We start from the raw sequence: 24,550 nt of genomic DNA on the forward strand, positions 1-24,550 counted from the left end.
ACATGTCTTCTTAACGGGAGTCCAGGAGCTCATCTCCACAAATGGACTTTTTAGGATCCTTGGGTGGCTCCGTAGTTTGAAACCAATTCTGGTTATCGCTTCTCGGCCTTTTGGCTAAGATCAAGTGTAGTATCTGTTCTTATCAGTTTAATATCTGATACGTCCCCTATCTGGGGACCATATATTAAATGGATTTTTAGAACAGGGAGATGGAAAAAGAGCTTGCTCTGTCCACTCCACGCATTGACCTGGTATTGCAGTATCTCCAGGACCGGTGCACCCCTTCTTTAATGCAGTTTCTAAAATCAGAAAGAATTGAATTCAATGTTTTTTGTTCATTTTGCTTGTTTGTCGGATTTTGGGATGGACCTTTGGCTCTGCTTTTCTTCTCCTCATTGGATTTTTCATGTTCAAAGTTGCAGAAGCCAGATTACAAGCTCATTTTGGTTCAACTTCAGCAACTGTGCATTGCATTGCCATGTAATGTGATGCAATGCTATCTTTCTAGCTCTCCCTTTCTACTTCCTTTTGGATAAACAGACATATTAGGCAAGCATTTTGGAGCTTTCACCTAAATAACTACAGGTGGTGAGATAAGCTGCACAATATAATTGACCTTTCAGTATATTGTTGCACACACACCATCTATTTAGCAAATGCCCTTGTTATCAACAGCAGCCTTTTAAACTCACCCGAGCTAACAGGTATGTGCGCTGGTTACACTGCTGCGCTTAAAATTTCTTTTTTGGTTTGCTACAATGCCTTTTCTGAAACGTTGTCTCCTTCTGCTGGAACACTGACTTCTTTCATTTAATGCCTGCAGACTATAAAAGAGAACCCAACCCAAAAAGTTTGGTTGATTAGTCTGTGGCATTCTGTTAAACTGTTGCTTATGGCGGTCTCTGTGAGCTTCTCAGCGACATTCAGCCAGCCAGGTATCCTGCCTGCAGTAGATGGAATGTGGCAATGGAACGCTGGCTGCGCGTGTCATAATAGGCTCTGAGCCTTTATATACCTGTGCACAGCAGCAGCCACCTTCAGTCTGCTGCTGGACAGCCAGCAGCAGCAGCAGCAGCAGGAGAGGTATGTAATCAGGAGCCCTCCTGCTAAGGGTAGACAGCTGCTCGTTCCACCCCACCCCCCGCCTTAATTGGTTCTCCTCCCTTCCAACGGTGTTGAGGCGGGTGGGAACAGCAGGGGGTGAAGGTGCTGTGTTTAAAGAGGTGGAGTTATGCAGATCTAAAACGCGTGGATTGCAGCAGCAGCAAGCCGAAAAGTGCAGGCATGTAAGGGATCTAGAGGTTGACAACATGTCTTCTTAACGGGAGTCCAGGAGCTCATCTCCACAAATGGACTTTTTAGGATCCTTGGGTGGCTCCGTAGTTTGAAACCAATTCTGGTTATCGCTTCTCGGCCTTTTGGCTAAGATCAAGTGTAGTATCTGTTCTTATCAGTTTAATATCTGATACGTCCCCTATCTGGGGACCATATATTAAATGGATTTTTAGAACAGGGAGATGGAAAAAGAGCTTGCTCTGTCCACTCCACGCATTGACCTGGTATTGCAGTATCTCCAGGACCGGTGCACCCCTTCTTTAATGCAGTTTCTAAAATCAGAAAGAATTGAATTCAATGTTTTTTGTTCATTTTGCTTGTTTGTCGGATTTTGGGATGGACTCTTTGGCTCTGCTTTTCTTCTCCTCATTGGATTTTTCATGTTCAAAGTTGCAGAAGCCAGATTACAAGCTCATTTTGGTTCAACTTCAGCAACTGTGCATTGCATTGCCATGTAATGTGATGCAATGCTATCTTTCTAGCTCTCCCTTTCTACTTCCTTTTGGATAAACAGACATATTAGGCAAGCATTTTGGAGCTTTCACCTAAATAACTACAGGTGGTGAGATAAGCTGCACAATATAATTGACCTTTCAGTATATTGTTGCACACACACCATCTATTTAGCAAATGCCCTTGTTATCAACAGCAGCCTTTTAAACTCACCCGAGCTAACAGGTATGTGCGCTGGTTACACTGCTGCGCTTAAAATTTCTTTTTTGGTTTGCTACAATGCCTTTTCTGAAACGTTGTCTCCTTCTGCTGGAACACTGACTTCTTTCATTTAATGCCTGCAGACTATAAAAGAGAACCCAACCCAAAAAGTTTGGTTGATTAGTCTGTGGCATTCTGTTAAACTGTTGCTTATGGCGGTCTCTGTGAGCTTCTCAGCGACATTCAGCCAGCCAGGTATCCTGCCTGCAGTAGATGGAATGTGGCAATGGAACGCTGGCTGCGCGTGTCATAATAGGCTCTGAGCCTTTATATACCTGTGCACAGCAGCAGCCACCTTCAGTCTGCTGCTGGACAGCCAGCAGCAGCAGCAGCAGCAGGAGAGGTATGTAATCAGGAGCCCTCCTGCTAAGGGTAGACAGCTGCTCGTTCCACCCCACCCCCCGCCTTAATTGGTTCTCCTCCCTTCCAACGGTGTTGAGGCGGGTGGGAACAGCAGGGGGTGAAGGTGCTGTGTTTAAAGAGGTGGAGTTATGCAGATCTAAAACGCGTGGATTGCAGCAGCAGCAAGCCGAAAAGTGCAGGCATGTAAGGGATCTAGAGGTTGACAACATGTCTTCTTAACGGGAGTCCAGGAGCTCATCTCCACAAATGGACTTTTTAGGATCCTTGGGTGGCTCCGTAGTTTGAAACCAATTCTGGTTATCGCTTCTCGGCCTTTTGGCTAAGATCAAGTGTAGTATCTGTTCTTATCAGTTTAATATCTGATACGTCCCCTATCTGGGGACCATATATTAAATGGATTTTTAGAACAGGGAGATGGAAAAAGAGCTTGCTCTGTCCACTCCACGCATTGACCTGGTATTGCAGTATCTCCAGGACCGGTGCACCCCTTCTTTAATGCAGTTTCTAAAATCAGAAAGAATTGAATTCAATGTTTTTTGTTCATTTTGCTTGTTTGTCGGATTTTGGGATGGACTCTTTGGCTCTGCTTTTCTTCTCCTCATTGGATTTTTCATGTTCAAAGTTGCAGAAGCCAGATTACAAGCTCATTTTGGTTCAACTTCAGCAACTGTGCATTGCATTGCCATGTAATGTGATGCAATGCTATCTTTCTAGCTCTCCCTTTCTACTTCCTTTTGGATAAACAGACATATTAGGCAAGCATTTTGGAGCTTTCACCTAAATAACTACAGGTGGTGAGATAAGCTGCACAATATAATTGACCTTTCAGTATATTGTTGCACACACACCATCTATTTAGCAAATGCCCTTGTTATCAACAGCAGCCTTTTAAACTCACCCGAGCTAACAGGTATGTGCGCTGGTTACACTGCTGCGCTTAAAATTTCTTTTTTGGTTTGCTACAATGCCTTTTCTGAAACGTTGTCTCCTTCTGCTGGAACACTGACTTCTTTCATTTAATGCCTGCAGACTATAAAAGAGAACCCAACCCAAAAAGTTTGGTTGATTAGTCTGTGGCATTCTGTTAAACTGTTGCTTATGGCGGTCTCTGTGAGCTTCTCAGCGACATTCAGCCAGCCAGGTATCCTGCCTGCAGTAGATGGAATGTGGCAATGGAACGCTGGCTGCGCGTGTCATAATAGGCTCTGAGCCTTTATATACCTGTGCACAGCAGCAGCCACCTTCAGTCTGCTGCTGGACAGCCAGCAGCAGCAGCAGCAGCAGGAGAGGTATGTAATCAGGAGCCCTCCTGCTAAGGGTAGACAGCTGCTCGTTCCACCCCACCCCCCGCCTTAATTGGTTCTCCTCCCTTCCAACGGTGTTGAGGCGGGTGGGAACAGCAGGGGGTGAAGGTGCTGTGTTTAAAGAGGTGGAGTTATGCAGATCTAAAACGCGTGGATTGCAGCAGCAGCAAGCCGAAAAGTGCAGGCATGTAAGGGATCTAGAGGTTGACAACATGTCTTCTTAACGGGAGTCCAGGAGCTCATCTCCACAAATGGACTTTTTAGGATCCTTGGGTGGCTCCGTAGTTTGAAACCAATTCTGGTTATCGCTTCTCGGCCTTTTGGCTAAGATCAAGTGTAGTATCTGTTCTTATCAGTTTAATATCTGATACGTCCCCTATCTGGGGACCATATATTAAATGGATTTTTAGAACAGGGAGATGGAAAAAGAGCTTGCTCTGTCCACTCCACGCATTGACCTGGTATTGCAGTATCTCCAGGACCGGTGCACCCCTTCTTTAATGCAGTTTCTAAAATCAGAAAGAATTGAATTCAATGTTTTTTGTTCATTTTGCTTGTTTGTCGGATTTTGGGATGGACTCTTTGGCTCTGCTTTTCTTCTCCTCATTGGATTTTTCATGTTCAAAGTTGCAGAAGCCAGATTACAAGCTCATTTTGGTTCAACTTCAGCAACTGTGCATTGCATTGCCATGTAATGTGATGCAATGCTATCTTTCTAGCTCTCCCTTTCTACTTCCTTTTGGATAAACAGACATATTAGGCAAGCATTTTGGAGCTTTCACCTAAATAACTACAGGTGGTGAGATAAGCTGCACAATATAATTGACCTTTCAGTATATTGTTGCACACACACCATCTATTTAGCAAATGCCCTTGTTATCAACAGCAGCCTTTTAAACTCACCCGAGCTAACAGGTATGTGCGCTGGTTACACTGCTGCGCTTAAAATTTCTTTTTTGGTTTGCTACAATGCCTTTTCTGAAACGTTGTCTCCTTCTGCTGGAACACTGACTTCTTTCATTTAATGCCTGCAGACTATAAAAGAGAACCCAACCCAAAAAGTTTGGTTGATTAGTCTGTGGCATTCTGTTAAACTGTTGCTTATGGCGGTCTCTGTGAGCTTCTCAGCGACATTCAGCCAGCCAGGTATCCTGCCTGCAGTAGATGGAATGTGGCAATGGAACGCTGGCTGCGCGTGTCATAATAGGCTCTGAGCCTTTATATACCTGTGCACAGCAGCAGCCACCTTCAGTCTGCTGCTGGACAGCCAGCAGCAGCAGCAGCAGCAGGAGAGGTATGTAATCAGGAGCCCTCCTGCTAAGGGTAGACAGCTGCTCGTTCCACCCCACCCCCCGCCTTAATTGGTTCTCCTCCCTTCCAACGGTGTTGAGGCGGGTGGGAACAGCAGGGGGTGAAGGTGCTGTGTTTAAAGAGGTGGAGTTATGCAGATCTAAAACGCGTGGATTGCAGCAGCAGCAAGCCGAAAAGTGCAGGCATGTAAGGGATCTAGAGGTTGACAACATGTCTTCTTAACGGGAGTCCAGGAGCTCATCTCCACAAATGGACTTTTTAGGATCCTTGGGTGGCTCCGTAGTTTGAAACCAATTCTGGTTATCGCTTCTCGGCCTTTTGGCTAAGATCAAGTGTAGTATCTGTTCTTATCAGTTTAATATCTGATACGTCCCCTATCTGGGGACCATATATTAAATGGATTTTTAGAACAGGGAGATGGAAAAAGAGCTTGCTCTGTCCACTCCACGCATTGACCTGGTATTGCAGTATCTCCAGGACCGGTGCACCCCTTCTTTAATGCAGTTTCTAAAATCAGAAAGAATTGAATTCAATGTTTTTTGTTCATTTTGCTTGTTTGTCGGATTTTGGGATGGACTCTTTGGCTCTGCTTTTCTTCTCCTCATTGGATTTTTCATGTTCAAAGTTGCAGAAGCCAGATTACAAGCTCATTTTGGTTCAACTTCAGCAACTGTGCATTGCATTGCCATGTAATGTGATGCAATGCTATCTTTCTAGCTCTCCCTTTCTACTTCCTTTTGGATAAACAGACATATTAGGCAAGCATTTTGGAGCTTTCACCTAAATAACTACAGGTGGTGAGATAAGCTGCACAATATAATTGACCTTTCAGTATATTGTTGCACACACACCATCTATTTAGCAAATGCCCTTGTTATCAACAGCAGCCTTTTAAACTCACCCGAGCTAACAGGTATGTGCGCTGGTTACACTGCTGCGCTTAAAATTTCTTTTTTGGTTTGCTACAATGCCTTTTCTGAAACGTTGTCTCCTTCTGCTGGAACACTGACTTCTTTCATTTAATGCCTGCAGACTATAAAAGAGAACCCAACCCAAAAAGTTTGGTTGATTAGTCTGTGGCATTCTGTTAAACTGTTGCTTATGGCGGTCTCTGTGAGCTTCTCAGCGACATTCAGCCAGCCAGGTATCCTGCCTGCAGTAGATGGAATGTGGCAATGGAACGCTGGCTGCGCGTGTCATAATAGGCTCTGAGCCTTTATATACCTGTGCACAGCAGCAGCCACCTTCAGTCTGCTGCTGGACAGCCAGCAGCAGCAGCAGCAGCAGGAGAGGTATGTAATCAGGAGCCCTCCTGCTAAGGGTAGACAGCTGCTCGTTCCACCCCACCCCCCGCCTTAATTGGTTCTCCTCCCTTCCAACGGTGTTGAGGCGGGTGGGAACAGCAGGGGGTGAAGGTGCTGTGTTTAAAGAGGTGGAGTTATGCAGATCTAAAACGCGTGGATTGCAGCAGCAGCAAGCCGAAAAGTGCAGGCATGTAAGGGATCTAGAGGTTGACAACATGTCTTCTTAACGGGAGTCCAGGAGCTCATCTCCACAAATGGACTTTTTAGGATCCTTGGGTGGCTCCGTAGTTTGAAACCAATTCTGGTTATCGCTTCTCGGCCTTTTGGCTAAGATCAAGTGTAGTATCTGTTCTTATCAGTTTAATATCTGATACGTCCCCTATCTGGGGACCATATATTAAATGGATTTTTAGAACAGGGAGATGGAAAAAGAGCTTGCTCTGTCCACTCCACGCATTGACCTGGTATTGCAGTATCTCCAGGACCGGTGCACCCCTTCTTTAATGCAGTTTCTAAAATCAGAAAGAATTGAATTCAATGTTTTTTGTTCATTTTGCTTGTTTGTCGGATTTTGGGATGGACTCTTTGGCTCTGCTTTTCTTCTCCTCATTGGATTTTTCATGTTCAAAGTTGCAGAAGCCAGATTACAAGCTCATTTTGGTTCAACTTCAGCAACTGTGCATTGCATTGCCATGTAATGTGATGCAATGCTATCTTTCTAGCTCTCCCTTTCTACTTCCTTTTGGATAAACAGACATATTAGGCAAGCATTTTGGAGCTTTCACCTAAATAACTACAGGTGGTGAGATAAGCTGCACAATATAATTGACCTTTCAGTATATTGTTGCACACACACCATCTATTTAGCAAATGCCCTTGTTATCAACAGCAGCCTTTTAAACTCACCCGAGCTAACAGGTATGTGCGCTGGTTACACTGCTGCGCTTAAAATTTCTTTTTTGGTTTGCTACAATGCCTTTTCTGAAACGTTGTCTCCTTCTGCTGGAACACTGACTTCTTTCATTTAATGCCTGCAGACTATAAAAGAGAACCCAACCCAAAAAGTTTGGTTGATTAGTCTGTGGCATTCTGTTAAACTGTTGCTTATGGCGGTCTCTGTGAGCTTCTCAGCGACATTCAGCCAGCCAGGTATCCTGCCTGCAGTAGATGGAATGTGGCAATGGAACGCTGGCTGCGCGTGTCATAATAGGCTCTGAGCCTTTATATACCTGTGCACAGCAGCAGCCACCTTCAGTCTGCTGCTGGACAGCCAGCAGCAGCAGCAGCAGCAGGAGAGGTATGTAATCAGGAGCCCTCCTGCTAAGGGTAGACAGCTGCTCGTTCCACCCCACCCCCCGCCTTAATTGGTTCTCCTCCCTTCCAACGGTGTTGAGGCGGGTGGGAACAGCAGGGGGTGAAGGTGCTGTGTTTAAAGAGGTGGAGTTATGCAGATCTAAAACGCGTGGATTGCAGCAGCAGCAAGCCGAAAAGTGCAGGCATGTAAGGGATCTAGAGGTTGACAACATGTCTTCTTAACGGGAGTCCAGGAGCTCATCTCCACAAATGGACTTTTTAGGATCCTTGGGTGGCTCCGTAGTTTGAAACCAATTCTGGTTATCGCTTCTCGGCCTTTTGGCTAAGATCAAGTGTAGTATCTGTTCTTATCAGTTTAATATCTGATACGTCCCCTATCTGGGGACCATATATTAAATGGATTTTTAGAACAGGGAGATGGAAAAAGAGCTTGCTCTGTCCACTCCACGCATTGACCTGGTATTGCAGTATCTCCAGGACCGGTGCACCCCTTCTTTAATGCAGTTTCTAAAATCAGAAAGAATTGAATTCAATGTTTTTTGTTCATTTTGCTTGTTTGTCGGATTTTGGGATGGACTCTTTGGCTCTGCTTTTCTTCTCCTCATTGGATTTTTCATGTTCAAAGTTGCAGAAGCCAGATTACAAGCTCATTTTGGTTCAACTTCAGCAACTGTGCATTGCATTGCCATGTAATGTGATGCAATGCTATCTTTCTAGCTCTCCCTTTCTACTTCCTTTTGGATAAACAGACATATTAGGCAAGCATTTTGGAGCTTTCACCTAAATAACTACAGGTGGTGAGATAAGCTGCACAATATAATTGACCTTTCAGTATATTGTTGCACACACACCATCTATTTAGCAAATGCCCTTGTTATCAACAGCAGCCTTTTAAACTCACCCGAGCTAACAGGTATGTGCGCTGGTTACACTGCTGCGCTTAAAATTTCTTTTTTGGTTTGCTACAATGCCTTTTCTGAAACGTTGTCTCCTTCTGCTGGAACACTGACTTCTTTCATTTAATGCCTGCAGACTATAAAAGAGAACCCAACCCAAAAAGTTTGGTTGATTAGTCTGTGGCATTCTGTTAAACTGTTGCTTATGGCGGTCTCTGTGAGCTTCTCAGCGACATTCAGCCAGCCAGGTATCCTGCCTGCAGTAGATGGAATGTGGCAATGGAACGCTGGCTGCGCGTGTCATAATAGGCTCTGAGCCTTTATATACCTGTGCACAGCAGCAGCCACCTTCAGTCTGCTGCTGGACAGCCAGCAGCAGCAGCAGCAGCAGGAGAGGTATGTAATCAGGAGCCCTCCTGCTAAGGGTAGACAGCTGCTCGTTCCACCCCACCCCCCGCCTTAATTGGTTCTCCTCCCTTCCAACGGTGTTGAGGCGGGTGGGAACAGCAGGGGGTGAAGGTGCTGTGTTTAAAGAGGTGGAGTTATGCAGATCTAAAACGCGTGGATTGCAGCAGCAGCAAGCCGAAAAGTGCAGGCATGTAAGGGATCTAGAGGTTGACAACATGTCTTCTTAACGGGAGTCCAGGAGCTCATCTCCACAAATGGACTTTTTAGGATCCTTGGGTGGCTCCGTAGTTTGAAACCAATTCTGGTTATCGCTTCTCGGCCTTTTGGCTAAGATCAAGTGTAGTATCTGTTCTTATCAGTTTAATATCTGATACGTCCCCTATCTGGGGACCATATATTAAATGGATTTTTAGAACAGGGAGATGGAAAAAGAGCTTGCTCTGTCCACTCCACGCATTGACCTGGTATTGCAGTATCTCCAGGACCGGTGCACCCCTTCTTTAATGCAGTTTCTAAAATCAGAAAGAATTGAATTCAATGTTTTTTGTTCATTTTGCTTGTTTGTCGGATTTTGGGATGGACTCTTTGGCTCTGCTTTTCTTCTCCTCATTGGATTTTTCATGTTCAAAGTTGCAGAAGCCAGATTACAAGCTCATTTTGGTTCAACTTCAGCAACTGTGCATTGCATTGCCATGTAATGTGATGCAATGCTATCTTTCTAGCTCTCCCTTTCTACTTCCTTTTGGATAAACAGACATATTAGGCAAGCATTTTGGAGCTTTCACCTAAATAACTACAGGTGGTGAGATAAGCTGCACAATATAATTGACCTTTCAGTATATTGTTGCACACACACCATCTATTTAGCAAATGCCCTTGTTATCAACAGCAGCCTTTTAAACTCACCCGAGCTAACAGGTATGTGCGCTGGTTACACTGCTGCGCTTAAAATTTCTTTTTTGGTTTGCTACAATGCCTTTTCTGAAACGTTGTCTCCTTCTGCTGGAACACTGACTTCTTTCATTTAATGCCTGCAGACTATAAAAGAGAACCCAACCCAAAAAGTTTGGTTGATTAGTCTGTGGCATTCTGTTAAACTGTTGCTTATGGCGGTCTCTGTGAGCTTCTCAGCGACATTCAGCCAGCCAGGTATCCTGCCTGCAGTAGATGGAATGTGGCAATGGAACGCTGGCTGCGCGTGTCATAATAGGCTCTGAGCCTTTATATACCTGTGCACAGCAGCAGCCACCTTCAGTCTGCTGCTGGACAGCCAGCAGCAGCAGCAGCAGCAGGAGAGGTATGTAATCAGGAGCCCTCCTGCTAAGGGTAGACAGCTGCTCGTTCCACCCCACCCCCCGCCTTAATTGGTTCTCCTCCCTTCCAACGGTGTTGAGGCGGGTGGGAACAGCAGGGGGTGAAGGTGCTGTGTTTAAAGAGGTGGAGTTATGCAGATCTAAAACGCGTGGATTGCAGCAGCAGCAAGCCGAAAAGTGCAGGCATGTAAGGGATCTAGAGGTTGACAACATGTCTTCTTAACGGGAGTCCAGGAGCTCATCTCCACAAATGGACTTTTTAGGATCCTTGGGTGGCTCCGTAGTTTGAAACCAATTCTGGTTATCGCTTCTCGGCCTTTTGGCTAAGATCAAGTGTAGTATCTGTTCTTATCAGTTTAATATCTGATACGTCCCCTATCTGGGGACCATATATTAAATGGATTTTTAGAACAGGGAGATGGAAAAAGAGCTTGCTCTGTCCACTCCACGCATTGACCTGGTATTGCAGTATCTCCAGGACCGGTGCACCCCTTCTTTAATGCAGTTTCTAAAATCAGAAAGAATTGAATTCAATGTTTTTTGTTCATTTTGCTTGTTTGTCGGATTTTGGGATGGACTCTTTGGCTCTGCTTTTCTTCTCCTCATTGGATTTTTCATGTTCAAAGTTGCAGAAGCCAGATTACAAGCTCATTTTGGTTCAACTTCAGCAACTGTGCATTGCATTGCCATGTAATGTGATGCAATGCTATCTTTCTAGCTCTCCCTTTCTACTTCCTTTTGGATAAACAGACATATTAGGCAAGCATTTTGGAGCTTTCACCTAAATAACTACAGGTGGTGAGATAAGCTGCACAATATAATTGACCTTTCAGTATATTGTTGCACACACACCATCTATTTAGCAAATGCCCTTGTTATCAACAGCAGCCTTTTAAACTCACCCGAGCTAACAGGTATGTGCGCTGGTTACACTGCTGCGCTTAAAATTTCTTTTTTGGTTTGCTACAATGCCTTTTCTGAAACGTTGTCTCCTTCTGCTGGAACACTGACTTCTTTCATTTAATGCCTGCAGACTATAAAAGAGAACCCAACCCAAAAAGTTTGGTTGATTAGTCTGTGGCATTCTGTTAAACTGTTGCTTATGGCGGTCTCTGTGAGCTTCTCAGCGACATTCAGCCAGCCAGGTATCCTGCCTGCAGTAGATGGAATGTGGCAATGGAACGCTGGCTGCGCGTGTCATAATAGGCTCTGAGCCTTTATATACCTGTGCACAGCAGCAGCCACCTTCAGTCTGCTGCTGGACAGCCAGCAGCAGCAGCAGCAGCAGGAGAGGTATGTAATCAGGAGCCCTCCTGCTAAGGGTAGACAGCTGCTCGTTCCACCCCACCCCCCGCCTTAATTGGTTCTCCTCCCTTCCAACGGTGTTGAGGCGGGTGGGAACAGCAGGGGGTGAAGGTGCTGTGTTTAAAGAGGTGGAGTTATGCAGATCTAAAACGCGTGGATTGCAGCAGCAGCAAGCCGAAAAGTGCAGGCATGTAAGGGATCTAGAGGTTGACAACATGTCTTCTTAACGGGAGTCCAGGAGCTCATCTCCACAAATGGACTTTTTAGGATCCTTGGGTGGCTCCGTAGTTTGAAACCAATTCTGGTTATCGCTTCTCGGCCTTTTGGCTAAGATCAAGTGTAGTATCTGTTCTTATCAGTTTAATATCTGATACGTCCCCTATCTGGGGACCATATATTAAATGGATTTTTAGAACAGGGAGATGGAAAAAGAGCTTGCTCTGTCCACTCCACGCATTGACCTGGTATTGCAGTATCTCCAGGACCGGTGCACCCCTTCTTTAATGCAGTTTCTAAAATCAGAAAGAATTGAATTCAATGTTTTTTGTTCATTTTGCTTGTTTGTCGGATTTTGGGATGGACTCTTTGGCTCTGCTTTTCTTCTCCTCATTGGATTTTTCATGTTCAAAGTTGCAGAAGCCAGATTACAAGCTCATTTTGGTTCAACTTCAGCAACTGTGCATTGCATTGCCATGTAATGTGATGCAATGCTATCTTTCTAGCTCTCCCTTTCTACTTCCTTTTGGATAAACAGACATATTAGGCAAGCATTTTGGAGCTTTCACCTAAATAACTACAGGTGGTGAGATAAGCTGCACAATATAATTGACCTTTCAGTATATTGTTGCACACACACCATCTATTTAGCAAATGCCCTTGTTATCAACAGCAGCCTTTTAAACTCACCCGAGCTAACAGGTATGTGCGCTGGTTACACTGCTGCGCTTAAAATTTCTTTTTTGGTTTGCTACAATGCCTTTTCTGAAACGTTGTCTCCTTCTGCTGGAACACTGACTTCTTTCATTTAATGCCTGCAGACTATAAAAGAGAACCCAACCCAAAAAGTTTGGTTGATTAGTCTGTGGCATTCTGTTAAACTGTTGCTTATGGCGGTCTCTGTGAGCTTCTCAGCGACATTCAGCCAGCCAGGTATCCTGCCTGCAGTAGATGGAATGTGGCAATGGAACGCTGGCTGCGCGTGTCATAATAGGCTCTGAGCCTTTATATACCTGTGCACAGCAGCAGCCACCTTCAGTCTGCTGCTGGACAGCCAGCAGCAGCAGCAGCAGCAGGAGAGGTATGTAATCAGGAGCCCTCCTGCTAAGGGTAGACAGCTGCTCGTTCCACCCCACCCCCCGCCTTAATTGGTTCTCCTCCCTTCCAACGGTGTTGAGGCGGGTGGGAACAGCAGGGGGTGAAGGTGCTGTGTTTAAAGAGGTGGAGTTATGCAGATCTAAAACGCGTGGATTGCAGCAGCAGCAAGCCGAAAAGTGCAGGCATGTAAGGGATCTAGAGGTTGACAACATGTCTTCTTAACGGGAGTCCAGGAGCTCATCTCCACAAATGGACTTTTTAGGATCCTTGGGTGGCTCCGTAGTTTGAAACCAATTCTGGTTATCGCTTCTCGGCCTTTTGGCTAAGATCAAGTGTAGTATCTGTTCTTATCAGTTTAATATCTGATACGTCCCCTATCTGGGGACCATATATTAAATGGATTTTTAGAACAGGGAGATGGAAAAAGAGCTTGCTCTGTCCACTCCACGCATTGACCTGGTATTGCAGTATCTCCAGGACCGGTGCACCCCTTCTTTAATGCAGTTTCTAAAATCAGAAAGAATTGAATTCAATGTTTTTTGTTCATTTTGCTTGTTTGTCGGATTTTGGGATGGACTCTTTGGCTCTGCTTTTCTTCTCCTCATTGGATTTTTCATGTTCAAAGTTGCAGAAGCCAGATTACAAGCTCATTTTGGTTCAACTTCAGCAACTGTGCATTGCATTGCCATGTAATGTGATGCAATGCTATCTTTCTAGCTCTCCCTTTCTACTTCCTTTTGGATAAACAGACATATTAGGCAAGCATTTTGGAGCTTTCACCTAAATAACTACAGGTGGTGAGATAAGCTGCACAATATAATTGACCTTTCAGTATATTGTTGCACACACACCATCTATTTAGCAAATGCCCTTGTTATCAACAGCAGCCTTTTAAACTCACCCGAGCTAACAGGTATGTGCGCTGGTTACACTGCTGCGCTTAAAATTTCTTTTTTGGTTTGCTACAATGCCTTTTCTGAAACGTTGTCTCCTTCTGCTGGAACACTGACTTCTTTCATTTAATGCCTGCAGACTATAAAAGAGAACCCAACCCAAAAAGTTTGGTTGATTAGTCTGTGGCATTCTGTTAAACTGTTGCTTATGGCGGTCTCTGTGAGCTTCTCAGCGACATTCAGCCAGCCAGGTATCCTGCCTGCAGTAGATGGAATGTGGCAATGGAACGCTGGCTGCGCGTGTCATAATAGGCTCTGAGCCTTTATATACCTGTGCACAGCAGCAGCCACCTTCAGTCTGCTGCTGGACAGCCAGCAGCAGCAGCAGCAGCAGGAGAGGTATGTAATCAGGAGCCCTCCTGCTAAGGGTAGACAGCTGCTCGTTCCACCCCACCCCCCGCCTTAATTGGTTCTCCTCCCTTCCAACGGTGTTGAGGCGGGTGGGAACAGCAGGGGGTGAAGGTGCTGTGTTTAAAGAGGTGGAGTTATGCAGATCTAAAACGCGTGGATTGCAGCAGCAGCAAGCCGAAAAGTGCAGGCATGTAAGGGATCTAGAGGTTGACAACATGTCTTCTTAACGGGAGTCCAGGAGCTCATCTCCACAAATGGACTTTTTAGGATCCTTGGGTGGCTCCGTAGTTTGAAACCAATTCTGGTTATCGCTTCTCGGCCTTTTGGCTAAGATCAAGTGTAGTATCTGTTCTTATCAGTTTAATATCTGATACGTCCCCTATCTGGGGACCATATATTAAATGGATTTTTAGAACAGGGAGATGGAAAAAGAGCTTGCTCTGTCCACTCCACGCATTGACCTGGTATTGCAGTATCTCCAGGACCGGTGCACCCCTTCTTTAATGCAGTTTCTAAAATCAGAAAGAATTGAATTCAATGTTTTTTGTTCATTTTGCTTGTTTGTCGGATTTTGGGATGGACTCTTTGGCTCTGCTTTTCTTCTCCTCATTGGATTTTTCATGTTCAAAGTTGCAGAAGCCAGATTACAAGCTCATTTTGGTTCAACTTCAGCAACTGTGCATTGCATTGCCATGTAATGTGATGCAATGCTATCTTTCTAGCTCTCCCTTTCTACTTCCTTTTGGATAAACAGACATATTAGGCAAGCATTTTGGAGCTTTCACCTAAATAACTACAGGTGGTGAGATAAGCTGCACAATATAATTGACCTTTCAGTATATTGTTGCACACACACCATCTATTTAGCAAATGCCCTTGTTATCAACAGCAGCCTTTTAAACTCACCCGAGCTAACAGGTATGTGCGCTGGTTACACTGCTGCGCTTAAAATTTCTTTTTTGGTTTGCTACAATGCCTTTTCTGAAACGTTGTCTCCTTCTGCTGGAACACTGACTTCTTTCATTTAATGCCTGCAGACTATAAAAGAGAACCCAACCCAAAAAGTTTGGTTGATTAGTCTGTGGCATTCTGTTAAACTGTTGCTTATGGCGGTCTCTGTGAGCTTCTCAGCGACATTCAGCCAGCCAGGTATCCTGCCTGCAGTAGATGGAATGTGGCAATGGAACGCTGGCTGCGCGTGTCATAATAGGCTCTGAGCCTTTATATACCTGTGCACAGCAGCAGCCACCTTCAGTCTGCTGCTGGACAGCCAGCAGCAGCAGCAGCAGCAGGAGAGGTATGTAATCAGGAGCCCTCCTGCTAAGGGTAGACAGCTGCTCGTTCCACCCCACCCCCCGCCTTAATTGGTTCTCCTCCCTTCCAACGGTGTTGAGGCGGGTGGGAACAGCAGGGGGTGAAGGTGCTGTGTTTAAAGAGGTGGAGTTATGCAGATCTAAAACGCGTGGATTGCAGCAGCAGCAAGCCGAAAAGTGCAGGCATGTAAGGGATCTAGAGGTTGACAACATGTCTTCTTAACGGGAGTCCAGGAGCTCATCTCCACAAATGGACTTTTTAGGATCCTTGGGTGGCTCCGTAGTTTGAAACCAATTCTGGTTATCGCTTCTCGGCCTTTTGGCTAAGATCAAGTGTAGTATCTGTTCTTATCAGTTTAATATCTGATACGTCCCCTATCTGGGGACCATATATTAAATGGATTTTTAGAACAGGGAGATGGAAAAAGAGCTTGCTCTGTCCACTCCACGCATTGACCTGGTATTGCAGTATCTCCAGGACCGGTGCACCCCTTCTTTAATGCAGTTTCTAAAATCAGAAAGAATTGAATTCAATGTTTTTTGTTCATTTTGCTTGTTTGTCGGATTTTGGGATGGACTCTTTGGCTCTGCTTTTCTTCTCCTCATTGGATTTTTCATGTTCAAAGTTGCAGAAGCCAGATTACAAGCTCATTTTGGTTCAACTTCAGCAACTGTGCATTGCATTGCCATGTAATGTGATGCAATGCTATCTTTCTAGCTCTCCCTTTCTACTTCCTTTTGGATAAACAGACATATTAGGCAAGCATTTTGGAGCTTTCACCTAAATAACTACAGGTGGTGAGATAAGCTGCACAATATAATTGACCTTTCAGTATATTGTTGCACACACACCATCTATTTAGCAAATGCCCTTGTTATCAACAGCAGCCTTTTAAACTCACCCGAGCTAACAGGTATGTGCGCTGGTTACACTGCTGCGCTTAAAATTTCTTTTTTGGTTTGCTACAATGCCTTTTCTGAAACGTTGTCTCCTTCTGCTGGAACACTGACTTCTTTCATTTAATGCCTGCAGACTATAAAAGAGAACCCAACCCAAAAAGTTTGGTTGATTAGTCTGTGGCATTCTGTTAAACTGTTGCTTATGGCGGTCTCTGTGAGCTTCTCAGCGACATTCAGCCAGCCAGGTATCCTGCCTGCAGTAGATGGAATGTGGCAATGGAACGCTGGCTGCGCGTGTCATAATAGGCTCTGAGCCTTTATATACCTGTGCACAGCAGCAGCCACCTTCAGTCTGCTGCTGGACAGCCAGCAGCAGCAGCAGCAGCAGGAGAGGTATGTAATCAGGAGCCCTCCTGCTAAGGGTAGACAGCTGCTCGTTCCACCCCACCCCCCGCCTTAATTGGTTCTCCTCCCTTCCAACGGTGTTGAGGCGGGTGGGAACAGCAGGGGGTGAAGGTGCTGTGTTTAAAGAGGTGGAGTTATGCAGATCTAAAACGCGTGGATTGCAGCAGCAGCAAGCCGAAAAGTGCAGGCATGTAAGGGATCTAGAGGTTGACAACATGTCTTCTTAACGGGAGTCCAGGAGCTCATCTCCACAAATGGACTTTTTAGGATCCTTGGGTGGCTCCGTAGTTTGAAACCAATTCTGGTTATCGCTTCTCGGCCTTTTGGCTAAGATCAAGTGTAGTATCTGATTTTGCATATGATGTGTGGAAAGGTATGGGAAGTCTATGTAATGAACTGGCAGGAGTGACGTATGTAAATTGGAAGGTTGCAATGTTCGGTATGGGTGCTTGTAGTAGGTTCAAAGACAGAGTTCTGTGGCTTTTGACAGTGTGTGTGATAGAAAGTTTATGGGATGCAAGAAACTTGTTAGTGTTTAAAAGGAAAACAATGTCGGTAAATGAGTGTTTAAAGTTGATTCTGTCAAGGATGTATGTGATCTATCTATGGGATAAAAAGTGTGGAAATATTATTGATGCAGAAGGAATATGGAAGTTCAAGAAATGGAGATTTCTTGTAAAGTACAAATAGAATAAGTAATTTTGTTGTAGTTCCTTTTTGGTTCAATTCAAAATCCTTTAAAAAATTTTATAAAAAAAAAAAAAAATAAAAATAAAAATAAAAAATCCATGATATGATGAGAGGTTGCCTATCATACAAGCTTGCATGAGCCAATTTGATAAAGCACAGCCAATCTGACATGGGAAAAAAAAAAAAAAAAAAAAAAAAAAAAAAAAAAAAATCTGTTCTTATCAGTTTAATATCTGATACGTCCCCTATCTGGGGACCATATATTAAATGGATTTTTAGAACAGGGAGATGGAAAAAGAGCTTGCTCTGTCCACTCCACGCATTGACCTGGTATTGCAGTATCTCCAGGACCGGTGCACCCCTTCTTTAATGCAGTTTCTAAAATCAGAAAGAATTGAATTCAATGTTTTTTGTTCATTTTGCTTGTTTGTCGGATTTTGGGATGGACTCTTTGGCTCTGCTTTTCTTCTCCTCATTGGATTTTTCATGTTCAAAGTTGCAGAAGCCAGATTACAAGCTCATTTTGGTTCAACTTCAGCAACTGTGCATTGCATTGCCATGTAATGTGATGCAATGCTATCTTTCTAGCTCTCCCTTTCTACTTCCTTTTGGATAAACAGACATATTAGGCAAGCATTTTGGAGCTTTCACCTAAATAACTACAGGTGGTGAGATAAGCTGCACAATATAATTGACCTTTCAGTATATTGTTGCACACACACCATCTATTTAGCAAATGCCCTTGTTATCAACAGCAGCCTTTTAAACTCACCCGAGCTAACAGGTATGTGCGCTGGTTACACTGCTGCGCTTAAAATTTCTTTTTTGGTTTGCTACAATGCCTTTTCTGAAACGTTGTCTCCTTCTGCTGGAACACTGACTTCTTTCATTTAATGCCTGCAGACTATAAAAGAGAACCCAACCCAAAAAGTTTGGTTGATTAGTCTGTGGCATTCTGTTAAACTGTTGCTTATGGCGGTCTCTGTGAGCTTCTCAGCGACATTCAGCCAGCCAGGTATCCTGCCTGCAGTAGATGGAATGTGGCAATGGAACGCTGGCTGCGCGTGTCATAATAGGCTCTGAGCCTTTATATACCTGTGCACAGCAGCAGCCACCTTCAGTCTGCTGCTGGACAGCCAGCAGCAGCAGCAGCAGCAGGAGAGGTATGTAATCAGGAGCCCTCCTGCTAAGGGTAGACAGCTGCTCGTTCCACCCCACCCCCCGCCTTAATTGGTTCTCCTCCCTTCCAACGGTGTTGAGGCGGGTGGGAACAGCAGGGGGTGAAGGTGCTGTGTTTAAAGAGGTGGAGTTATGCAGATCTAAAACGCGTGGATTGCAGCAGCAGCAAGCCGAAAAGTGCAGGCATGTAAGGGATCTAGAGGTTGACAACATGTCTTCTTAACGGGAGTCCAGGAGCTCATCTCCACAAATGGACTTTTTAGGATCCTTGGGTGGCTCCGTAGTTTGAAACCAATTCTGGTTATCGCTTCTCGGCCTTTTGGCTAAGATCAAGTGTAGTATCTGTTCTTATCAGTTTAATATCTGATACGTCCCCTATCTGGGGACCATATATTAAATGGATTTTTAGAACAGGGAGATGGAAAAAGAGCTTGCTCTGTCCACTCCACGCATTGACCTGGTATTGCAGTATCTCCAGGACCGGTGCACCCCTTCTTTAATGCAGTTTCTAAAATCAGAAAGAATTGAATTCAATGTTTTTTGTTCATTTTGCTTGTTTGTCGGATTTTGGGATGGACTCTTTGGCTCTGCTTTTCTTCTCCTCATTGGATTTTTCATGTTCAAAGTTGCAGAAGCCAGATTACAAGCTCATTTTGGTTCAACTTCAGCAACTGTGCATTGCATTGCCATGTAATGTGATGCAATGCTATCTTTCTAGCTCTCCCTTTCTACTTCCTTTTGGATAAACAGACATATTAGGCAAGCATTTTGGAGCTTTCACCTAAATAACTACAGGTGGTGAGATAAGCTGCACAATATAATTGACCTTTCAGTATATTGTTGCACACACACCATCTATTTAGCAAATGCCCTTGTTATCAACAGCAGCCTTTTAAACTCACCCGAGCTAACAGGTATGTGCGCTGGTTACACTGCTGCGCTTAAAATTTCTTTTTTGGTTTGCTACAATGCCTTTTCTGAAACGTTGTCTCCTTCTGCTGGAACACTGACTTCTTTCATTTAATGCCTGCAGACTATAAAAGAGAACCCAACCCAAAAAGTTTGGTTGATTAGTCTGTGGCATTCTGTTAAACTGTTGCTTATGGCGGTCTCTGTGAGCTTCTCAGCGACATTCAGCCAGCCAGGTATCCTGCCTGCAGTAGATGGAATGTGGCAATGGAACGCTGGCTGCGCGTGTCATAATAGGCTCTGAGCCTTTATATACCTGTGCACAGCAGCAGCCACCTTCAGTCTGCTGCTGGACAGCCAGCAGCAGCAGCAGCAGCAGGAGAGGTATGTAATCAGGAGCCCTCCTGCTAAGGGTAGACAGCTGCTCGTTCCACCCCACCCCCCGCCTTAATTGGTTCTCCTCCCTTCCAACGGTGTTGAGGCGGGTGGGAACAGCAGGGGGTGAAGGTGCTGTGTTTAAAGAGGTGGAGTTATGCAGATCTAAAACGCGTGGATTGCAGCAGCAGCAAGCCGAAAAGTGCAGGCATGTAAGGGATCTAGAGGTTGACAACATGTCTTCTTAACGGGAGTCCAGGAGCTCATCTCCACAAATGGACTTTTTAGGATCCTTGGGTGGCTCCGTAGTTTGAAACCAATTCTGGTTATCGCTTCTCGGCCTTTTGGCTAAGATCAAGTGTAGTATCTGTTCTTATCAGTTTAATATCTGATACGTCCCCTATCTGGGGACCATATATTAAATGGATTTTTAGAACAGGGAGATGGAAAAAGAGCTTGCTCTGTCCACTCCACGCATTGACCTGGTATTGCAGTATCTCCAGGACCGGTGCACCCCTTCTTTAATGCAGTTTCTAAAATCAGAAAGAATTGAATTCAATGTTTTTTGTTCATTTTGCTTGTTTGTCGGATTTTGGGATGGACTCTTTGGCTCTGCTTTTCTTCTCCTCATTGGATTTTTCATGTTCAAAGTTGCAGAAGCCAGATTACAAGCTCATTTTGGTTCAACTTCAGCAACTGTGCATTGCATTGCCATGTAATGTGATGCAATGCTATCTTTCTAGCTCTCCCTTTCTACTTCCTTTTGGATAAACAGACATATTAGGCAAGCATTTTGGAGCTTTCACCTAAATAACTACAGGTGGTGAGATAAGCTGCACAATATAATTGACCTTTCAGTATATTGTTGCACACACACCATCTATTTAGCAAATGCCCTTGTTATCAACAGCAGCCTTTTAAACTCACCCGAGCTAACAGGTATGTGCGCTGGTTACACTGCTGCGCTTAAAATTTCTTTTTTGGTTTGCTACAATGCCTTTTCTGAAACGTTGTCTCCTTCTGCTGGAACACTGACTTCTTTCATTTAATGCCTGCAGACTATAAAAGAGAACCCAACCCAAAAAGTTTGGTTGATTAGTCTGTGGCATTCTGTTAAACTGTTGCTTATGGCGGTCTCTGTGAGCTTCTCAGCGACATTCAGCCAGCCAGGTATCCTGCCTGCAGTAGATGGAATGTGGCAATGGAACGCTGGCTGCGCGTGTCATAATAGGCTCTGAGCCTTTATATACCTGTGCACAGCAGCAGCCACCTTCAGTCTGCTGCTGGACAGCCAGCAGCAGCAGCAGCAGCAGGAGAGGTATGTAATCAGGAGCCCTCCTGCTAAGGGTAGACAGCTGCTCGTTCCACCCCACCCCCCGCCTTAATTGGTTCTCCTCCCTTCCAACGGTGTTGAGGCGGGTGGGAACAGCAGGGGGTGAAGGTGCTGTGTTTAAAGAGGTGGAGTTATGCAGATCTAAAACGCGTGGATTGCAGCAGCAGCAAGCCGAAAAGTGCAGGCATGTAAGGGATCTAGAGGTTGACAACATGTCTTCTTAACGGGAGTCCAGGAGCTCATCTCCACAAATGGACTTTTTAGGATCCTTGGGTGGCTCCGTAGTTTGAAACCAATTCTGGTTATCGCTTCTCGGCCTTTTGGCTAAGATCAAGTGTAGTATCTGTTCTTATCAGTTTAATATCTGATACGTCCCCTATCTGGGGACCATATATTAAATGGATTTTTAGAACAGGGAGATGGAAAAAGAGCTTGCTCTGTCCACTCCACGCATTGACCTGGTATTGCAGTATCTCCAGGACCGGTGCACCCCTTCTTTAATGCAGTTTCTAAAATCAGAAAGAATTGAATTCAATGTTTTTTGTTCATTTTGCTTGTTTGTCGGATTTTGGGATGGACTCTTTGGCTCTGCTTTTCTTCTCCTCATTGGATTTTTCATGTTCAAAGTTGCAGAAGCCAGATTACAAGCTCATTTTGGTTCAACTTCAGCAACTGTGCATTGCATTGCCATGTAATGTGATGCAATGCTATCTTTCTAGCTCTCCCTTTCTACTTCCTTTTGGATAAACAGACATATTAGGCAAGCATTTTGGAGCTTTCACCTAAATAACTACAGGTGGTGAGATAAGCTGCACAATATAATTGACCTTTCAGTATATTGTTGCACACACACCATCTATTTAGCAAATGCCCTTGTTATCAACAGCAGCCTTTTAAACTCACCCGAGCTAACAGGTATGTGCGCTGGTTACACTGCTGCGCTTAAAATTTCTTTTTTGGTTTGCTACAATGCCTTTTCTGAAACGTTGTCTCCTTCTGCTGGAACACTGACTTCTTTCATTTAATGCCTGCAGACTATAAAAGAGAACCCAACCCAAAAAGTTTGGTTGATTAGTCTGTGGCATTCTGTTAAACTGTTGCTTATGGCGGTCTCTGTGAGCTTCTCAGCGACATTCAGCCAGCCAGGTATCCTGCCTGCAGTAGATGGAATGTGGCAATGGAACGCTGGCTGCGCGTGTCATAATAGGCTCTGAGCCTTTATATACCTGTGCACAGCAGCAGCCACCTTCAGTCTGCTGCTGGACAGCCAGCAGCAGCAGCAGCAGCAGGAGAGGTATGTAATCAGGAGCCCTCCTGCTAAGGGTAGACAGCTGCTCGTTCCACCCCACCCCCCGCCTTAATTGGTTCTCCTCCCTTCCAACGGTGTTGAGGCGGGTGGGAACAGCAGGGGGTGAAGGTGCTGTGTTTAAAGAGGTGGAGTTATGCAGATCTAAAACGCGTGGATTGCAGCAGCAGCAAGCCGAAAAGTGCAGGCATGTAAGGGATCTAGAGGTTGACAACATGTCTTCTTAACGGGAGTCCAGGAGCTCATCTCCACAAATGGACTTTTTAGGATCCTTGGGTGGCTCCGTAGTTTGAAACCAATTCTGGTTATCGCTTCTCGGCCTTTTGGCTAAGATCAAGTGTAGTATCTGTTCTTATCAGTTTAATATCTGATACGTCCCCTATCTGGGGACCATATATTAAATGGATTTTTAGAACAGGGAGATGGAAAAAGAGCTTGCTCTGTCCACTCCACGCATTGACCTGGTATTGCAGTATCTCCAGGACCGGTGCACCCCTTCTTTAATGCAGTTTCTAAAATCAGAAAGAATTGAATTCAATGTTTTTTGTTCATTTTGCTTGTTTGTCGGATTTTGGGATGGACTCTTTGGCTCTGCTTTTCTTCTCCTCATTGGATTTTTCATGTTCAAAGTTGCAGAAGCCAGATTACAAGCTCATTTTGGTTCAACTTCAGCAACTGTGCATTGCATTGCCATGTAATGTGATGCAATGCTATCTTTCTAGCTCTCCCTTTCTACTTCCTTTTGGATAAACAGACATATTAGGCAAGCATTTTGGAGCTTTCACCTAAATAACTACAGGTGGTGAGATAAGCTGCACAATATAATTGACCTTTCAGTATATTGTTGCACACACACCATCTATTTAGCAAATGCCCTTGTTATCAACAGCAGCCTTTTAAACTCACCCGAGCTAACAGGTATGTGCGCTGGTTACACTGCTGCGCTTAAAATTTCTTTTTTGGTTTGCTACAATGCCTTTTCTGAAACGTTGTCTCCTTCTGCTGGAACACTGACTTCTTTCATTTAATGCCTGCAGACTATAAAAGAGAACCCAACCCAAAAAGTTTGGTTGATTAGTCTGTGGCATTCTGTTAAACTGTTGCTTATGGCGGTCTCTGTGAGCTTCTCAGCGACATTCAGCCAGCCAGGTATCCTGCCTGCAGTAGATGGAATGTGGCAATGGAACGCTGGCTGCGCGTGTCATAATAGGCTCTGAGCCTTTATATACCTGTGCACAGCAGCAGCCACCTTCAGTCTGCTGCTGGACAGCCAGCAGCAGCAGCAGCAGCAGGAGAGGTATGTAATCAGGAGCCCTCCTGCTAAGGGTAGACAGCTGCTCGTTCCACCCCACCCCCCGCCTTAATTGGTTCTCCTCCCTTCCAACGGTGTTGAGGCGGGTGGGAACAGCAGGGGGTGAAGGTGCTGTGTTTAAAGAGGTGGAGTTATGCAGATCTAAAACGCGTGGATTGCAGCAGCAGCAAGCCGAAAAGTGCAGGCATGTAAGGGATCTAGAGGTTGACAACATGTCTTCTTAACGGGAGTCCAGGAGCTCATCTCCACAAATGGACTTTTTAGGATCCTTGGGTGGCTCCGTAGTTTGAAACCAATTCTGGTTATCGCTTCTCGGCCTTTTGGCTAAGATCAAGTGTAGTATCTGTTCTTATCAGTTTAATATCTGATACGTCCCCTATCTGGGGACCATATATTAAATGGATTTTTAGAACAGGGAGATGGAAAAAGAGCTTGCTCTGTCCACTCCACGCATTGACCTGGTATTGCAGTATCTCCAGGACCGGTGCACCCCTTCTTTAATGCAGTTTCTAAAATCAGAAAGAATTGAATTCAATGTTTTTTGTTCATTTTGCTTGTTTGTCGGATTTTGGGATGGACTCTTTGGCTCTGCTTTTCTTCTCCTCATTGGATTTTTCATGTTCAAAGTTGCAGAAGCCAGATT

At 44.8% G+C, this 24,550-nt stretch overlaps 18 non-coding genes and 2 pseudogenes across 18 annotated transcripts; all 20 read left to right on the forward strand.

The window, feature by feature from the left end:
- The first annotated feature begins 94 nt into the window (after nt 1-94).
- On the forward strand, nt 95-285 carry LOC141248038 (U2 spliceosomal RNA). Its single transcript, XR_012311304.1, has one exon. It is a non-coding gene; the product is annotated as a U2 spliceosomal RNA (small nuclear RNA).
- Nucleotides 286-1,402: 1,117 nt separating this feature from the next.
- On the forward strand, nt 1,403-1,593 carry LOC141248039 (U2 spliceosomal RNA). Its single transcript, XR_012311305.1, has one exon. It is a non-coding gene; the product is annotated as a U2 spliceosomal RNA (small nuclear RNA).
- Nucleotides 1,594-2,711: 1,118 nt separating this feature from the next.
- LOC141248040 (U2 spliceosomal RNA) lies at nt 2,712-2,902 on the forward strand. The gene has a single exon (XR_012311306.1). It is a non-coding gene; the product is annotated as a U2 spliceosomal RNA (small nuclear RNA).
- Nucleotides 2,903-4,020: 1,118 nt separating this feature from the next.
- On the forward strand, nt 4,021-4,211 carry LOC141248041 (U2 spliceosomal RNA). The gene has a single exon (XR_012311307.1). It is a non-coding gene; the product is annotated as a U2 spliceosomal RNA (small nuclear RNA).
- Nucleotides 4,212-5,329: 1,118 nt separating this feature from the next.
- On the forward strand, nt 5,330-5,520 carry LOC141248042 (U2 spliceosomal RNA). The gene has a single exon (XR_012311308.1). It is a non-coding gene; the product is annotated as a U2 spliceosomal RNA (small nuclear RNA).
- A 1,118-nt stretch (nt 5,521-6,638) lies between these two features.
- LOC141248044 (U2 spliceosomal RNA) lies at nt 6,639-6,829 on the forward strand. The gene has a single exon (XR_012311309.1). It is a non-coding gene; the product is annotated as a U2 spliceosomal RNA (small nuclear RNA).
- A 1,118-nt stretch (nt 6,830-7,947) lies between these two features.
- On the forward strand, nt 7,948-8,138 carry LOC141248046 (U2 spliceosomal RNA). Its single transcript, XR_012311311.1, has one exon. It is a non-coding gene; the product is annotated as a U2 spliceosomal RNA (small nuclear RNA).
- A 1,118-nt stretch (nt 8,139-9,256) lies between these two features.
- Nucleotides 9,257-9,447, forward strand: LOC141248047 (U2 spliceosomal RNA). The gene has a single exon (XR_012311312.1). It is a non-coding gene; the product is annotated as a U2 spliceosomal RNA (small nuclear RNA).
- A 1,118-nt stretch (nt 9,448-10,565) lies between these two features.
- On the forward strand, nt 10,566-10,756 carry LOC141248048 (U2 spliceosomal RNA). The gene has a single exon (XR_012311313.1). It is a non-coding gene; the product is annotated as a U2 spliceosomal RNA (small nuclear RNA).
- A 1,118-nt stretch (nt 10,757-11,874) lies between these two features.
- LOC141248049 (U2 spliceosomal RNA) lies at nt 11,875-12,065 on the forward strand. The gene has a single exon (XR_012311314.1). It is a non-coding gene; the product is annotated as a U2 spliceosomal RNA (small nuclear RNA).
- Nucleotides 12,066-13,183: 1,118 nt separating this feature from the next.
- On the forward strand, nt 13,184-13,374 carry LOC141248050 (U2 spliceosomal RNA). The gene has a single exon (XR_012311315.1). It is a non-coding gene; the product is annotated as a U2 spliceosomal RNA (small nuclear RNA).
- A 1,118-nt stretch (nt 13,375-14,492) lies between these two features.
- LOC141248051 (U2 spliceosomal RNA) lies at nt 14,493-14,683 on the forward strand. Its single transcript, XR_012311316.1, has one exon. It is a non-coding gene; the product is annotated as a U2 spliceosomal RNA (small nuclear RNA).
- A 1,118-nt stretch (nt 14,684-15,801) lies between these two features.
- On the forward strand, nt 15,802-15,992 carry LOC141248052 (U2 spliceosomal RNA). Its single transcript, XR_012311317.1, has one exon. It is a non-coding gene; the product is annotated as a U2 spliceosomal RNA (small nuclear RNA).
- Nucleotides 15,993-17,110: 1,118 nt separating this feature from the next.
- Nucleotides 17,111-17,191, forward strand: LOC141248034 (U2 spliceosomal RNA; annotated as a pseudogene).
- Nucleotides 17,192-17,655: 464 nt separating this feature from the next.
- On the forward strand, nt 17,656-17,857 carry LOC141248033 (U2 spliceosomal RNA; annotated as a pseudogene).
- Nucleotides 17,858-18,975: 1,118 nt separating this feature from the next.
- On the forward strand, nt 18,976-19,166 carry LOC141248053 (U2 spliceosomal RNA). Its single transcript, XR_012311318.1, has one exon. It is a non-coding gene; the product is annotated as a U2 spliceosomal RNA (small nuclear RNA).
- A 1,118-nt stretch (nt 19,167-20,284) lies between these two features.
- Nucleotides 20,285-20,475, forward strand: LOC141248054 (U2 spliceosomal RNA). The gene has a single exon (XR_012311319.1). It is a non-coding gene; the product is annotated as a U2 spliceosomal RNA (small nuclear RNA).
- A 1,118-nt stretch (nt 20,476-21,593) lies between these two features.
- Nucleotides 21,594-21,784, forward strand: LOC141248055 (U2 spliceosomal RNA). Its single transcript, XR_012311320.1, has one exon. It is a non-coding gene; the product is annotated as a U2 spliceosomal RNA (small nuclear RNA).
- A 1,118-nt stretch (nt 21,785-22,902) lies between these two features.
- On the forward strand, nt 22,903-23,093 carry LOC141248057 (U2 spliceosomal RNA). Its single transcript, XR_012311322.1, has one exon. It is a non-coding gene; the product is annotated as a U2 spliceosomal RNA (small nuclear RNA).
- Nucleotides 23,094-24,211: 1,118 nt separating this feature from the next.
- LOC141248058 (U2 spliceosomal RNA) lies at nt 24,212-24,402 on the forward strand. Its single transcript, XR_012311323.1, has one exon. It is a non-coding gene; the product is annotated as a U2 spliceosomal RNA (small nuclear RNA).
- The last annotated feature ends 148 nt before the right edge of the window (nt 24,403-24,550 follow it).

This window comes from Phyllobates terribilis, unplaced genomic scaffold (genome assembly GCF_046119375.1).
Source record: "Phyllobates terribilis strain yellow unplaced genomic scaffold, ASM4611937v1 Scaffold_3552__1_contigs__length_75728, whole genome shotgun sequence".
In the NCBI taxonomy this organism is placed as follows: Eukaryota; Metazoa; Chordata; class Amphibia; order Anura; family Dendrobatidae; genus Phyllobates; species Phyllobates terribilis.